Below are 14,335 nucleotides of genomic sequence, written 5' to 3'. Positions count from 1 at the left end.
TTTCCATGGAAACAGCTCCGCTACTCCCCGTAGCCGGAAGTTGGCTTTCCTTTCCTTCGCTTTTTATCCCGTTCCCTTGTGAAACTCCTCCTGCTGTTTAGTGGGCCTGTGAGCAAAGGAAGACGCTAAACTCATAATTAGGCGCATATTTCCCGGATTTTGCTTGGAATGACCGTCCCGTTTTCCACCTAGACAAATCCTTCGCGCCTGGATTAATTGCCACCTCTTCCACGAGGCTTTTTCTGTAATGAAGACTGGAGCCAGGCAGGATGCCTGGATTCAGATCCCTTTCCTACTACTTAGTAGCTGCGTGAATTTGGACAAGTTTACTTGGCCGTCCCCTGCCTTGTATTACCCATCTGTAAGATTCTTACAATAACCTCAATCACTAAAACAGAACAGCGCACAGCACATAGTGAGTGAGGACTGCATTTTGATTCAGGTATATGTTGAATGAATTGATTTCCCCATTTGAAATTGATCTGTCCTACTTCCAGTCGACTCCCAAAGCACGTTGTCCCTCTCATATAGCCACTTCCACTCTGTCGCAGAAAATTGTCTCCAAAGTCCATATCATACCCATTGCTCTTAACTGGCCTGGAGTCCCTTAAATTGAAGCATCTTTCTTACTCATTTCTGTATCTTCTAAGGGCTTACCACGGGATCTGGTCCATAGTGGGGACTGAGCAAATTAGTGTACATTTTGAATTTCATCCAACATATTTATCGAGCATTTACAATGTGCTCTGCTAGGTGTGTAAAACAGTCCCGCTCCTTCTTCCCTGAAGATAATGAACAGATAAAGACCCCGAAAAAAGCAGTTGTGCTCTGAAGGAATGGAACAAAGTTCTGTAGGATCATGCAACAGAGGAAACTGACCTCGCCTGGGAACAATTGGAAAGACTTTCTTGAAGAAATGACATAAGCTGAGCTCTGAAGAAAGAGTAGGAGTTAGTAAGGTAAGGGGGAAGGAATTTTCCTGAGAGAACAGCCGTGGTGGGAGGGAGTTTGCTATCTGAGATTGAGGAATTCAAAGTAGATCAGGATGGTTGGAGAGCAGTGGTATGAGATGGGGCCGCGAGGTAGGCAGGGACCACATCAAGTCAGCTGTGTTAAAGATACTAGACTTTTCCTTGAGAAGATGGGGAAACTGCTGAGAGTTTTATGTAAGTGAGTAGCGTCATTGGGTTTGCACTTAGAGAATGTTGTCATGGATGACTTTAAAGAGCCATTTAGGAAGATATTATTGTAGTCAACAAGAAATAATAATAATAATTGTATATTGAAAAAGTAGATTGAAATAGATTGGTGAATTTGGGATATGCTTAGATGAATGACTTTAACACTTGTACTCTAAGATGGAAATGCCCCTGAATGTTCTATGGCAGCACTTGACCCTGAATCTTTGATCTTTGGCAACACATAGGACAGATATTTTGACTTAGGGGACACACTTCTACGGATATACATGGATTTGAATGAAAGCTGAAAAACATTGTGGAGTAGAGCACTATAGTAATTCAAAACAGCCACAGCTGCTAATCCTACTTTAAAATTTGTTGCCTATTTGGATTGTGCCAGCCACTCCCCAAATGTGGTTCTCCAACCAGTAGCATCAGCATTATCTGGGAACTTCTTAGAAATCCAAATTCTTGAACCCACACTCTGGATTCACTGCATCAGGAACTCTGAGGGTGGGTGGTTACCTGTAATCTGAGATAAACAGGTAATTCTGATGCACACTAAATTGGCAGAGAGGAGCCAGGATACAAATTACACTCATTTCAAAACAGCTAAGACTCATTCTACCTTTCTGTCTTCCTCTCCAGAAGGAACTGACTGAAAGAGATTGGGGTTATAAGGATAACCTTGAGTATATTCTAATTTACATCTTTGTTAAGGCTAGTCATTTGCAAAATCCGTCAATTACTTGAGACACATTTTACAATAAAGAAAGACACACCAGTGGGTGGAGATGCTACACTTAATCATTTGTTCTTTCATTCTTTGAACACACATCTACTTTGTATCTAATATGTGTCAATCCCTGTGTCTGTGAACAAGACAGAAGGTCCTTGCCTGCATGAAGTTCTGGCTTGGGGAGTAAGACAGTAAGCAAGCAAATGCACAAAATAACTTCATATAGTTAATATAGGGTCTGAAGAAGTCACGTGGTGATTGGGTGCAGGAAGGTCAGGAAATGTTTCTGAGGTCTGAAGGATGAGAAGAGCCGTTAAAAAAGATCCAGGGGAGGGGCGCCTGGGTGGCTCAGTTGGTTGAGCTTCTGACTTTGGCTCAGGTGATGGTCTCTCAGTCTGTGAATTCGAGCCCCGTGTCGGGCTCTGTGCTGACAGCTCAGAGCCTGGAGCCTCCTTCGGATTCTGTGTCTCCCTCTCTCTCTGCCTCCAACCCACTTGCATTCTGTCTCTCTCTCTCTCTCTCAAAAATAAATAAACATTAAAAAAAAAAAAAAAAGATCCAGGGGAATAAATTCCAGAGAAAGAGGAGCAAACACAGTATACAAAGATCTTAAGGCCCAAACAAGCTTGGTGTGTTTCTGGGCGGGAAAAAATGCCAGTGTGGCTAAAATATGGTGAATGAGAAGGATCCTGGTGTCTCTCATGAGTACTACTTGTCTGTAACAATAATAACAATCGCTTAGGTTTGTCCAGCTTTTTCAATTTGTAAAGCGTTTTCAGATCCACTAGATATTTGCAAATTCATCAGTGAAATAGCTTTACCAAGTAAAGTGACTCAAAAGAAGGGAATAGTTAAAAAAAAAAAAAAGGAAAGGAATAGTAGATAATACTGAGAAAAAAACAGTGTCACGCACTATCCACACATTCCATTTCTACTTGGAGATTCATGTGGTTCCAGGGAACCTGACTTGGAGATCTGAGCAAAGTGACCCGGGGAAACCATCCTCACATGCCATCACCAGTCCCCTCAAGCCACCCTGAGCATATGACTAGGATGATCCAATCAGAGGAAAGCTCGGGACTTCTGTGACCACTCTTTCCTGCTGGATTGAGCAAGGAAGCCCACAGCTTCTGGCAACCACCTCGGAGCCCCAAGGGGAGCAAGGTTTAGAATGAAGCCAATATCTCCAAATACGGGGAAGAGAGGTACAGAAACCAGCCCTGTGCATCTTTGAGTCACCGGATCCATTTTTACCTGCAGTAATCCTTCCTCTAGACCTTTCGCCAAAAAGTATGAGCCAAAAATTTGCCTTGATTGTTTACAGTTTTACTGTTGAAAGTTTATTTAATTATTGAGAGGGGGAGGGGCACAGAGAGAGGGAGAGAGAGAATCCCAAGTAGGCTTTGCACTGTCAGCGCAGAGCCTGACGTGGGGCTCGATCTCGCGAACCATGAGATCATGACCTCAGCCAAAATCAACAGTCAGATGCTTAACTAAGCCACCCAGGCACCCCCAAACTTTTATTGTTTAAGTTCCCATGGTGTTTCCTCTTACTTGTAGCTACAGGCATCCTGATACAGCACTTTAATGGTCCTCCCAAAAATCCTTGGAGGCAGATTTTATTGTGTGAGACATAGGGGCTATTCACAAATATTCCATTTATTTTCCTTCCACCCTCCTTTGAAGTTAAGTGTGACTGTGACTATGTGACTTCATTGGTCAATGAAACACAAGTAGAAGTTGCATGTGTCACTCTTGGGGTAGGGGTCTTAAGTGCCAGTGTGCGGTTCCTCCTCTGTCAGGGTGCCCATGGATGCAGGTGTTGAGATGGAACCTCCATCAGCATGGGTCCCTGACTAGGGTGGGTCAAGCATTCCTCAGACTGCTTTGGACATGGAGTTCTGTAAAAATGACCTCAAAATCTAGAGGATTGGCATTTAGTGTTTCAGAAACACTTATTATCTCACAATTTCTGTGGATCAGGAATTCTGTCACAGCTTACGTGGGTACCTCTGCCTTAAGACTCTCATAAGACCACAATCAAGGTATTGTCCAGGGCTGTGATCTCATCTGAAGGCTTGATGGGGAGACAGTTGGCTTCCAAGCTCATTTGCATGGTTATTAGAAGGATTCAGGTACTCACAGCTTTAGGACCTCAGTTGCTTGCTGATGGTTGGCTGGAGATCTCTCTCAGTTCTTTGCCATTTGGTCCTCTCCATAAGGCCACTCATAACATGGCAAGTGAATTCCGAGAGGGGTGGGACAAGATGCAATACTGAAGTCCTAGCCTTTTTTTGTAATCTAGGTGCAGCCCACACCCATGAGCAGGGATTTTTCACAAGTAGGACTCCCAGGAGGCAGGGCTTCCTGGGAGCCATTTTGGAGGCTGCCTACCATAATGAGTGAGAAGAAAACTTTTGTTAAGCAACTGAGAATTTGGGGTTGATTACTGCTGCAGCTTAAGGTAGACTATCCTCATTTGATACAACTTCTATTCTTTTAAAAAAAATTTTAATGCTTATTTATTTGAGAGAGAGAGAGAGAGAGAGAGAGAGAGAGAGAGAGAACATGTGCATGAGCAGAGGACAGGCAGAGAGAGAGAGGGAGACGCAGAATCTGAAGCAGGCTCCAGGCTCTGAGGTGTCAGCACAGAGCCTGACATGGGCTCGAACACAGAGCTGGAACTTGTGAACCGGTAGATCATGACCTGAGCCAACTGAGCCACCCAGGCACCTCAATACAACTTTTGTTCTTCGTTGTTCAGAAGAGGAAACTGATGCTCAGAGAGACTTAGGTGCTTGGCCAAAGATACATAGTTGGTTACTGGCAGAACTAGGATTTAAATCTATATCTGACTCCAGAGTCTGAACTTCCATTCACCATATACGTTGTGCAAGTGTGAAATGTGGGGGTGGAAAAGGCCTTCAGTTTCAGTCAGTGGGGCAGTAGCAGCCCTCCACATCACTGCCAGAGTATACAGCAACATGGGGTGAGCGGGTGAGAAGAAAGAACCCAGACAAAAACATGCCCTACTTCCTTGCACTCTGCTCCAACGCACTTTATATTCCCAGATTCACCACCTTTCTTTGATCACTTTAGCAGGTCCAAGTTTCTACCCACAGCCACATGCAGAATTGGCTTGTTTGGTTGGTTGTTTAGAAGATGGACAGGGGGCGCCTGGGTGGCGCAGTCGGTTAAGCGTCCGACTTCAGCCAGGTCACGATCTCGCGGTCCGGGAGTTCGAGCCCCGCGTCAGGCTCTGGGCTGATGGCTCAGAGCCTGGAGCCTGTTTCCGATTCTGTGTCTCCCTCTCTCTCTGCCCCTCCCCTGTCCATGCTCTGTCTCTCTCTGTCCCAAAAATAAAATAAACGTAGAAGATGGATAGAATCAAGAACGATTTGTCTGAGACTATTTTGTCAACCCCTTCCTATTACTGGTGAGTCGATGAAGGCCAGAGAGGAGCTGTAACTTGCCCGAGGTCACACAGCACACTAGTGGCAGATATAGGAATATGACCTCCATTGCTAGAATCCCAGTCCAGGCTTCTTTTCATGCAGCATATGGCAACTTTGTAGAAATGCTACCAAGCAGGTATCAGTGGCCTTTATATGTTAATAGCACAACCTCCTCCAAACAAGCTGTGCCTTGTACGGAGCTAGAAGGGTAGTCGAGGTAGAGCTTTCCTAGCTGTATTCTGGAGGATCTACTCTCCTTTCCTTCCGCTTCTACCTTTAAAGTTCCAAAAGGTATTTTTGATACCTCTAATTTAATTCCTCATGCCCACACCACAACCTATTTCCACTCTGGGCTGCATCCCATTCTTTTTTTCAGTCCAGTTAGTAATGCTTGAAAGCCAAATTTATACTATGGTCTTTGAATAGCCAAAACAATCTTGAAAAAGAAAAACAAAACTGGAGGTATCACAATTCCAGACTTCAAGTTATATTTCAAAGTGGTAGTGATTAAGGCAGTATGGTTCTGGCATAAAAACAGACACAAGTATCAATGGGATAGAATAGAAAATCAAGAACTGAACCCACAACTATATGGTCAATCAGTCTTTGACAAAGGAAGAATGAATATACTGTGGAAAAAAGTCTCTTCAACAAATGCTGTTGGGAAAAATGGACATTTACATGCCAGAGAATGAAACTGCACCACTTTCTTTCACCATACACAAAAATAGGTTAAAAATGGATCAAAGACCTAAATGTGAGACCTGACACCACAAAAATCATAGAAAAGAACATAGGCAGTGACTTCTTTCACATCAGCCTCAGCAACTTCTTTTAAGATATGTCTCCTGAGGCAAGGGAAACAAAAGCAAAAAGAAACCATTGGAACTACGTCAAAATAAAGAAGTCTCTGCACAGTGAAGGAAACAACAAAAATAAAAGACAACCTACTGAATGGGAGAAGATATTTGCCAATGGCATGTCTAATAAAGGGTTAGTATCCAAAATATACAAAGAACTTATACAACCCAACACTCAAAAAACAAATAATCCAATTAAAAAATGGACAGAAGACACGAACAGACATTTCTCCAAAGAAGACATCCAGATGACCAACAGACACATGAAAAGATGCTCATTATCACTCATTATCAGGGAAATGCAAATCAAAACTCCAATGAGCTATCACCTCACCCCTGTCAGAATGTCAAAAAGAAACAAGTGTTGGCAAGAATGTGGAGAAAAAGGAACCCTCTTGCTCTGTTGGTGGGAATGCAAACTGGTGCAGCCATTGTGGGAAACAGTACGAGTGTTCCTCAAAAAATAAAAACTAGAACTACCCTATGATCCAGTAATTGTACTGCTGGGTACAACACCCTCCCCCCCCCAATACAAAAACACTAATTCAAAGGGATACCTGCGCCCCTATGCTTATGACAGCATTATTTACAATAGCCAACTATGGAAGCAGCCCAAGTATCCACCAATAGATGAATGGATAAAGAAGAAGTGGTATATATACAATGGAATATTACTCAGCCATAAAAATAATGAAATGTTGCCATTTGCAACAGCTAGAACTAGAGAATATAATGCTAAGCAAAGTAAGTCAGTCAGAGAAATACAAATGCCATGTCACCTCACTCATATGTGGAATTTAAGAAACAAAACAAATGAGCAGAGGGGAAAAAAAGACAAACCAAGAAAGAGACTCTTAACTATAGAGAACAAACTGATGGTCATGGGGCAGTGGGGCGGTGGGAGGGAATAGGTGAAATAGGTGATGGGGATTAAAGAGTACATTTAGCATGATGAAAAAAATATATAATATGGTTTGATGGAATTTCCAGTGTTTGTAGATGTAAATGTGACAACTACAACAGAAAACAGGAGTGTAAATGGACCTTATAGTGGTAAGGTTTCTATATTCTACTCAAAGTGGTAAAATATTTATTACTAGTAGTATACGAAAAGTTAAGTATGTATTGTAACTACTAAAAAGTAAAACTCAATCGATACATTAAAAATACTGAAAATTTCAAATAATTCAAAAGAAGGCAGGAAATCAAAAACAGAGGAAACAAAGAGAAAACATAATGAAATAGTAGGCCTAAATCCAATATGCACAATTACATTAAATATAAATGGTTTAAACACACTAATAAGAGAATTGAGATTGTCAGAATGTATCAAAAAATAGATCCAAGTGTATGTTATCTATAAGAAACTCAGCTCAAATTAGTGCAAAGATAAAAAATAAAAGGATGGGAAGAGATGCTTTGAAAACAGTGAAAAGAGGGGCGCCTGGGTGGCGCAGTTGGTTAAGCGTCCGACTTCAGCCAGGTCACAATCTCGCGGTCCGTGAGTTCGAGCCCCACGTCGGGCTCTGGGCTGATGGCTCAGAGCCTGGAGCCTGTTTCCGATTCTGTGTCTCCCTCTCTCTCTGCCCCTCCCCCGTTCATGCTCTGTCTCTCTCTGTCCCCAAAATAAATAAAACGTTGAAAAAAAAATTTAATAAAAAAAAAAAAAAGAAAACAGTGAAAAGAAAGTTGGAGGTGGTTGTATTAATATCAAACATAGTGAGATTATGTACAGACAGTTGTTCATAGTATTCTCCTATCCTTATAGTGTTTGCAGATTCTGTAGTGATAAATCCTACACGGAAAATTAACAGAGATAAAAATAATGCTGAAAAGTCAATTCACCAAGAGGATAAAACAATCTTAAATATATATAAATCTAACAGAACCACAAAATGTATAAACCAAAAATTGACTTTAAAACCCCTGAAATTGGGGTGCCTAGATGGCTCAGTCAGTTAAGCACCAGATTTCAGCTCAGGTCGTGATGTCACAGTTGGTGGGTTAGAGCCCCGCATCGGGCTCTGCACTGACAGCTCAGAGCCCGGAGCCTGCTTCAGATTCTGTGTCTTCCTCCCTCTCTGTCCCTTCCGTGCTCTCTGTCTCTTTCTCTCTCAAAAATAAATAAACATTAAAAGAAAACAAAACCCTGAAATGGACAAATCCATAATTACAATTGGAGAATTTAACATTGCCCTGTAAGTAATTGATAGAATAAGTAGACAACAAATCAGCAATGAAATAGAAAAACCAAACAACACCATCAACTGACTGTATCTAATTGACATTTAATATAACCTTCACCCGATAACAGCACAATACACATTCTTTTCAAGTGCATGTGGAACGTTCACCAAGATATACCATGTAGTGGGTCATAAAACAGGCCTTAACAAATTTAAAAGAATTGTAATCATACAAGGCATGTTCTCTAAATAATGGAATTAAAGAAGAAATCAAAAAACAAAAAGATAACTGAAAATTTTCTAAATATTCGGATATTAAAGAACACACTTCTAAACAGTTTATGGGCTGAGGTAGAGGTCTCAAGGGAAATTAGAAAAAAATTAGAACTGAATGAGAATTAAAGTACAATGTATCAAACTCTGTGAGATGAAACTAAAGCAGTGCTTAGAGAAAATAGTATAGCATTACACATTATATTTTAAAAGAAGAAATTCTTAAACAACAATTTAAACTTCCACAAAAACTACAGACTAATATCCTTCATGAACATAAGCATATAAACCCCCAACAGAATATAAGCAAATTGAATTCAGCAATAGATTAAAAAAAAAAAAAAAAAGTTCATACCATGACTAAGTAGGGTTTTTCTCAGGAATGTATGAGATGTTCATTGTTTGAAAATCATTGTAATCCAGCCAACAACAGCCTGAAGAAGAGAAAACTGTATGATCCTATAAACTGCTGCATGCAGAAAAAGCATTTGTCAATATGCAACATCCATTCATGATTTTAAAAAACTCTCAGAAAACTAGGCATAGAAAAGCACTCCTTAATTGGATTTAAAAACGGGGGGGGGGGGGGGATCTACAGAAAGCTCACAGCTAACATGATTCTTAATGGTGAAAAAGTGAATTCTTTCCCCCAGGATGAGAAAAAAGACAAAAATGTCTTCTAAAATCCTAAAACAAAACAGCTAATCAACACTCAAATGTCTTAGTGTTTAAAATCTTTGAGGCTTTGAGGCACCTGGATGGCTCAGTCGGTTAAGTATCTGACTTCAGCTCAGGTCATGATGTCACGGTTCCCGCGTTTGAGCTCTGCATCGGGCTCTGTGCTGACAGCTCAGAGCCTGGAGCCTGCTTTGGATTCTGTGTCTCCCTCTTTGTCTGTGCCCCTCCCTGGCTCGTGCTCGCTCGCTCTCTCTCTCTCAGAAATAAATAAACATTATTTATTTGAGCCTTTAATTTTCACATAAGAACTGACTGGACTATAAATGTCATGGTATCTTGTATCTGCTTCATATCTAAGGAAACTATGAAACATACATACTCGAGGCATAGTATATTTTTTCTTTTCAGTTTTTTCTGTTTTTTTTTTTTTTTTTTAATAGAGAGAGAGAGAGCATGCGCAGGGGAGGGGCAGAGAGACGGAGACAGAATCTGAAGCTGGATCCAGGCTCCGAGCTGTCAGCACAGAGCCCGACATGGGGCACAAACCGTGAGAACATGACCTGAACCAAAGTCAGATGCTCAACCGACTGAGCCACCCAGGCGCCCCTTTCTGTTCAGTTTTTGACATATAACTCACATGCCATAATCTTTCACCCTTTTACAATTTACTTATAATTCAGCTGTTTTTCATATACCACGAAGTTGTGCAACCATCACCGCTACTTAATTCCAGAATATTTTCTTCACTCCAAAAAGAAGTCACTTTCCTATTAGCAGTCACTCCCCATTCCCTCTTACCTCTTCCCATCCCCTGGCAACCATTAATCTACTCTCCATCTCTATGAATTTGCCTAATATGGAAATTGCAGATAAATGAAATTATGCAGTATGTGACCTTTTATGTCTGGCTTCTTTTACTTAGCATAATGTCTTCAGGGCTCATCCATGTTGTAGCAGGTCACAATTTCCTTCCTTTTCAAGGCTGAATACTATTCCATTGCATGGATAATACCACATTTTGTTTATCTGTTTATCAGTTGATAGGCAATTGGGTTTTTACCACCTTTTGGTTATTATGAGTGATGCCATTATGAATATTCATGTGTAAGTTTTGGTGTGGATATAGTCTTTCAATGTTCTTGGATTTATATCCAAGAGTGGAATTTCTGGGTCATATGGTAACTCTAAGTTTAACTTTTAGAGGCCACGGCCAAACTATTTTCTAAAGTTGTGGCACATTTTACAAGCCTACCAGTAATGCGTGAGATTTCTTGTTACTTTACGTTCTTGCTGCATTCAGAATTTTCAGTCTTTTCAATTTTAGCCACTATTAAGTATATAGCGGTATCTCACTGTGGTTTGGATTAGCATTTCCTTAATGAGCAATGATGTGGAGAGTCTTCTCTGTGCTTCTTGGCCGTGTCTTCTTTGGAGAAATGTCTATTCGTACCCGTTGCTCGTTTTATGTTGAGTTATTTGTCTTTTCACTGTGGAGTTGTAAGAGTTCTTTCCATACTCTGAGTAAAAGTCCTGTTCCAGATATACGATTCGCAAACATTTCCTCTCATTCTGTGGGTTATCTTTTTACTTTCTTGGTAGGCCCCTTTGGAGCATAAAAAGTTTTAAATTTTGGTGAAGTCTTTTCTTTTTTTTCTTGGGCAGAGCATATCTGAAAAACATCCTGACGTACCTTCCCCTTATGAGTTAGCTGGCTTCTTTCTCTTTACCCCTTTTGCTGTATAAGCTTAAGCCATGAGGTTTATGCAGCCCCAGAAAGGGAAGGGGAAATAGCAGCAGCTAGAATACAAAGGCCATTTGATTCAAAGTCAGCTTTTTGGTTAAGATTTCTAAATTCTAGGGGCGCCTGGGTGGCTCAGTCGGTTGAGCATCTGACTTCGGCTCAGGTCATGATCTCACAGCTCATGAGTTCGAGCCCTGCGTCAGGCTCTGTGCTGACGGCTGGGAGCCTGGAGCCTGCTTCGGATTCTGTGTCTCCCCCCTCTCTCTGCCCCTAACCCACTCACATTCTGTCTCTGTCTCTCTCAAAAATAAATAAACATTAAAAAAAAAATTCTAAATTGTAAAAATTCCCTCCGTATAGCAAAGGAAACGCATGGTGTTCTTTGCCGTGGGGAGCACTCTATCCAAAGGGAATTTCTAGACACCTAGGAAGAAATGGGAAAGGCTTCTGGAACCAGGAGCTTGAGAGGAAAATTAGATAGGGAAGCAGTCAGATGCTGACCCTGGCTTCTTCTCACTCTTGAGTCGAAAGCCTCAAAGGGCAGGTCGGTTAGAAACCACGGCGTTCCCAGAGCTTCCCTGGCATCAACGGGGAAGGGGGCAAGCCCTCTTGGAGAAGGATCGTGTCAACTTGGTGCCAGATCAGCACGGCTCTTCACTGGCAGGCCTGCAATATCTGAGGGAGGTGTCCAGCACCAAGTGGACCTGAGGTAGCGTCCTGCACGGGCTATGCTGTGGCTCACGCGTACCCAGGGCTGCGAGGAGACGGTCAGAACACAGAGGCTGCAGTTCAAGGACTCTGTGAAGAGGCACCAGGCCAGGACCGCAGGCATCTCAGTGTAGACCAGCACGGGGGCCGGTGGGGAGGGGATTGGTACAAACAGCTATGCTGTAGAGACAGAAAGAACAGCACGCAGATCCAAGCTTCTGCCCGCCTCCCACCGTGGAGTTATGAAGCCTTATTCTTGCGGCCATCATGTTGCCTGGGAGGAATCACCAGCAAACACTAGCCTGGACAGTGGAAGAAGACACAGGTCCAAGCGGTGGGGTGGGAGGAGATCCTATCTATTTTATGCAAAGACAATGCTTTTGGCAGGCGGGGTCCTCCACCAATAGGGCAAAATAATCCTTTTTATCATAAAAATCAACTTGGCACACTGTAGGCTATTTTCAATTCACCAAGAACTCTTTGCGTGCCTTTCACGTGCCAAGCATAGGAAGGAACCTGGGGAAACATGTAGTGAATCACTGCTGTGGCCCGTGGGTGAATGAAAGAACATATGGAAAGCCTTTGGCGCAGTGCCTGGCACACAGTAAGCCCGCAGTAAATGTGAGTTCTCTGTCCGCCCTAACCCGGTTAGCAGAACATCTAGATTAATGCAGAGGTCGGAGGGTCATATGATGAAAAGGATTGGTTTGAAGTCATATGGACTTGATTTACAGGCCCGCTGTGTGACCTGGGAAGAGTTACTCTACCTCCCTGAGGCTATTTCTACCCTGTGAAATGAAGATACCCACCTGTGGGGTCATTGTGAAGATACAACACGATAAAGTGCTTGCACGCTGTGTGTAGGTCACCATGACTGATAAAGAAAACAACATGTGAGGTAATACAACCGATACGCATTGAGTGCTTACTATGTGTATGACTCAGTTCTGAAAGCTTTAAGTGCAAAAAGTCATGTCATTCCACAAGAACCCTAGGAGGCAGGTGCTATTATTATTCCTGTTTTGCAAATGAGGAAATTTAATGAGTGGTGTTTAAAGACATGTCAAAGTGTCATAGCTGGTAAGTGCCAGAGTCAGGATTAAAATGGAGGCGGTCGAACTCCAGAACTTGCGTCCCCAGTCACTGCGCTACAGTGCAAAGATCAGGTACCGGGTTCCGATCAAAGCCACTAATGCATGGAGACCATTTCACAGGGCTTGGCCCCTGAGAGACACTCGGTGAAAGATCGATGTCATTGTGTACATGGTGGCGCTTGGAATCCGACTGATTTGAATCCCAATTCTAACACTTACTAGTGACCTAGTGTATTAGTGACCTATTGATGTGTAACATTACCCCGAAACTCGGAGGCTTGAAATCACATTTACCATCTCACGGTTTCTGAGTTACAAATCTGAGACCAGCTGAGGTGGGTGGTTCTGAGCCAAGGTCTCTCGTGAGATTGTAGTCAAGGTATCAGTTGAAGATACATCATCCGAAAGCTTGACTGGGGTGGAAGGGTCTGTTTCTGAGGTGGCTCACTCACATGACTACTTAACGTCAGGTGGTCTCAGTTCCTCTCTGGGTATTGGCAGAAGGCCCGAGTTCCTTAACATGGGGACCTCTCCATGGGGCTGCTTGAGTATCCATAGACATGGCAGGGAGAGTACTGAGAGAGAGAGAGAGAAGCCACAATGCCTTTTAATGACCTATTCTTCTACCATGTTATTGGTCAGAAGTGAATAAGTAAATCCAGCCGTATCCCAGGGCACAGGAATTCAGCTCCATCTTTTGAAAGGACATGTATCAAAATCATTTATTTAAAATGACCACATCAAGGGGCAAGTTATTAATCTCTCGGTGCTTCAGTATTTTTATCCTTTAAAATGGGTTAATATTAGTTTTCTTCATAGCAACTTTGTGGGTTAAGTGAGACAATTCACAGAAAGAGCCTAGATGGTGCCTGACACATAGGAGGCATCCGTATCTGTTAGCTCTGATTGCCATTTATTATTAGCTATGCTGAACATGGCTATGTCTCTTGTCACTTAGTCTCAGTTTGTTCACCTATCAAATGGGATTAGTGATATCTACTCTGTTCAAGGCACATAAAAACTGTTTGCTGAATGCATGCACAAGTGAATTTATTGAATACATACTATGTGTCAGGCCCTGTTCTAGGCACTAGGGACATAAAACTAAACAAACCAGACAAGGTTTTACCCTTATGCAACATACATTCCAAAAGGGGAAGACAAAAAATAAACCGACAAGTAAACAATAAAGCAAATCATTAAAAAAATTTTTTAATGTTTATTTATTTTGAGAGAGACAGAATGCAAGTGGGTTAGGGGCAGAGAGAGAGGGAGACACAGAATCTGAAGCAGGCTCCAGGCTCTGAGCTGTCAGCACAGAGCCCAACACGGGGCTCAAACTCATGAGCTGTGAGATCATGACATGAGTTGAAGTTGGACGCTCAACCGACTGAGCCACCCAGGTGCCCCAAAGCAAATC

The 14,335-nt window shown here is 42.3% G+C and overlaps 1 long non-coding RNA gene across 1 annotated transcript; it reads left to right on the top strand.

Annotated features, from left to right (window-relative positions):
• Positions 1 to 40: 40 nt before the first annotated feature.
• On the top strand, positions 41 to 1,988 carry LOC122485058. The gene is made up of 2 exons (XR_006297775.1): positions 41 to 442; positions 754 to 1,988. It is a non-coding gene; the product is annotated as an uncharacterized LOC122485058 (long non-coding RNA).
• The last annotated feature ends 12,347 nt before the right edge of the window (positions 1,989 to 14,335 follow it).

The sequence above is a fragment of the Prionailurus bengalensis genome, chromosome E1, assembly GCF_016509475.1.
Source record: "Prionailurus bengalensis isolate Pbe53 chromosome E1, Fcat_Pben_1.1_paternal_pri, whole genome shotgun sequence".
NCBI lineage: Eukaryota > Metazoa > Chordata > Mammalia > Carnivora > Felidae > Prionailurus > Prionailurus bengalensis.
The sequence above is the reverse complement of the archived record's forward strand: the minus strand, read 5'-3'. Positions and strand labels throughout refer to the sequence as shown.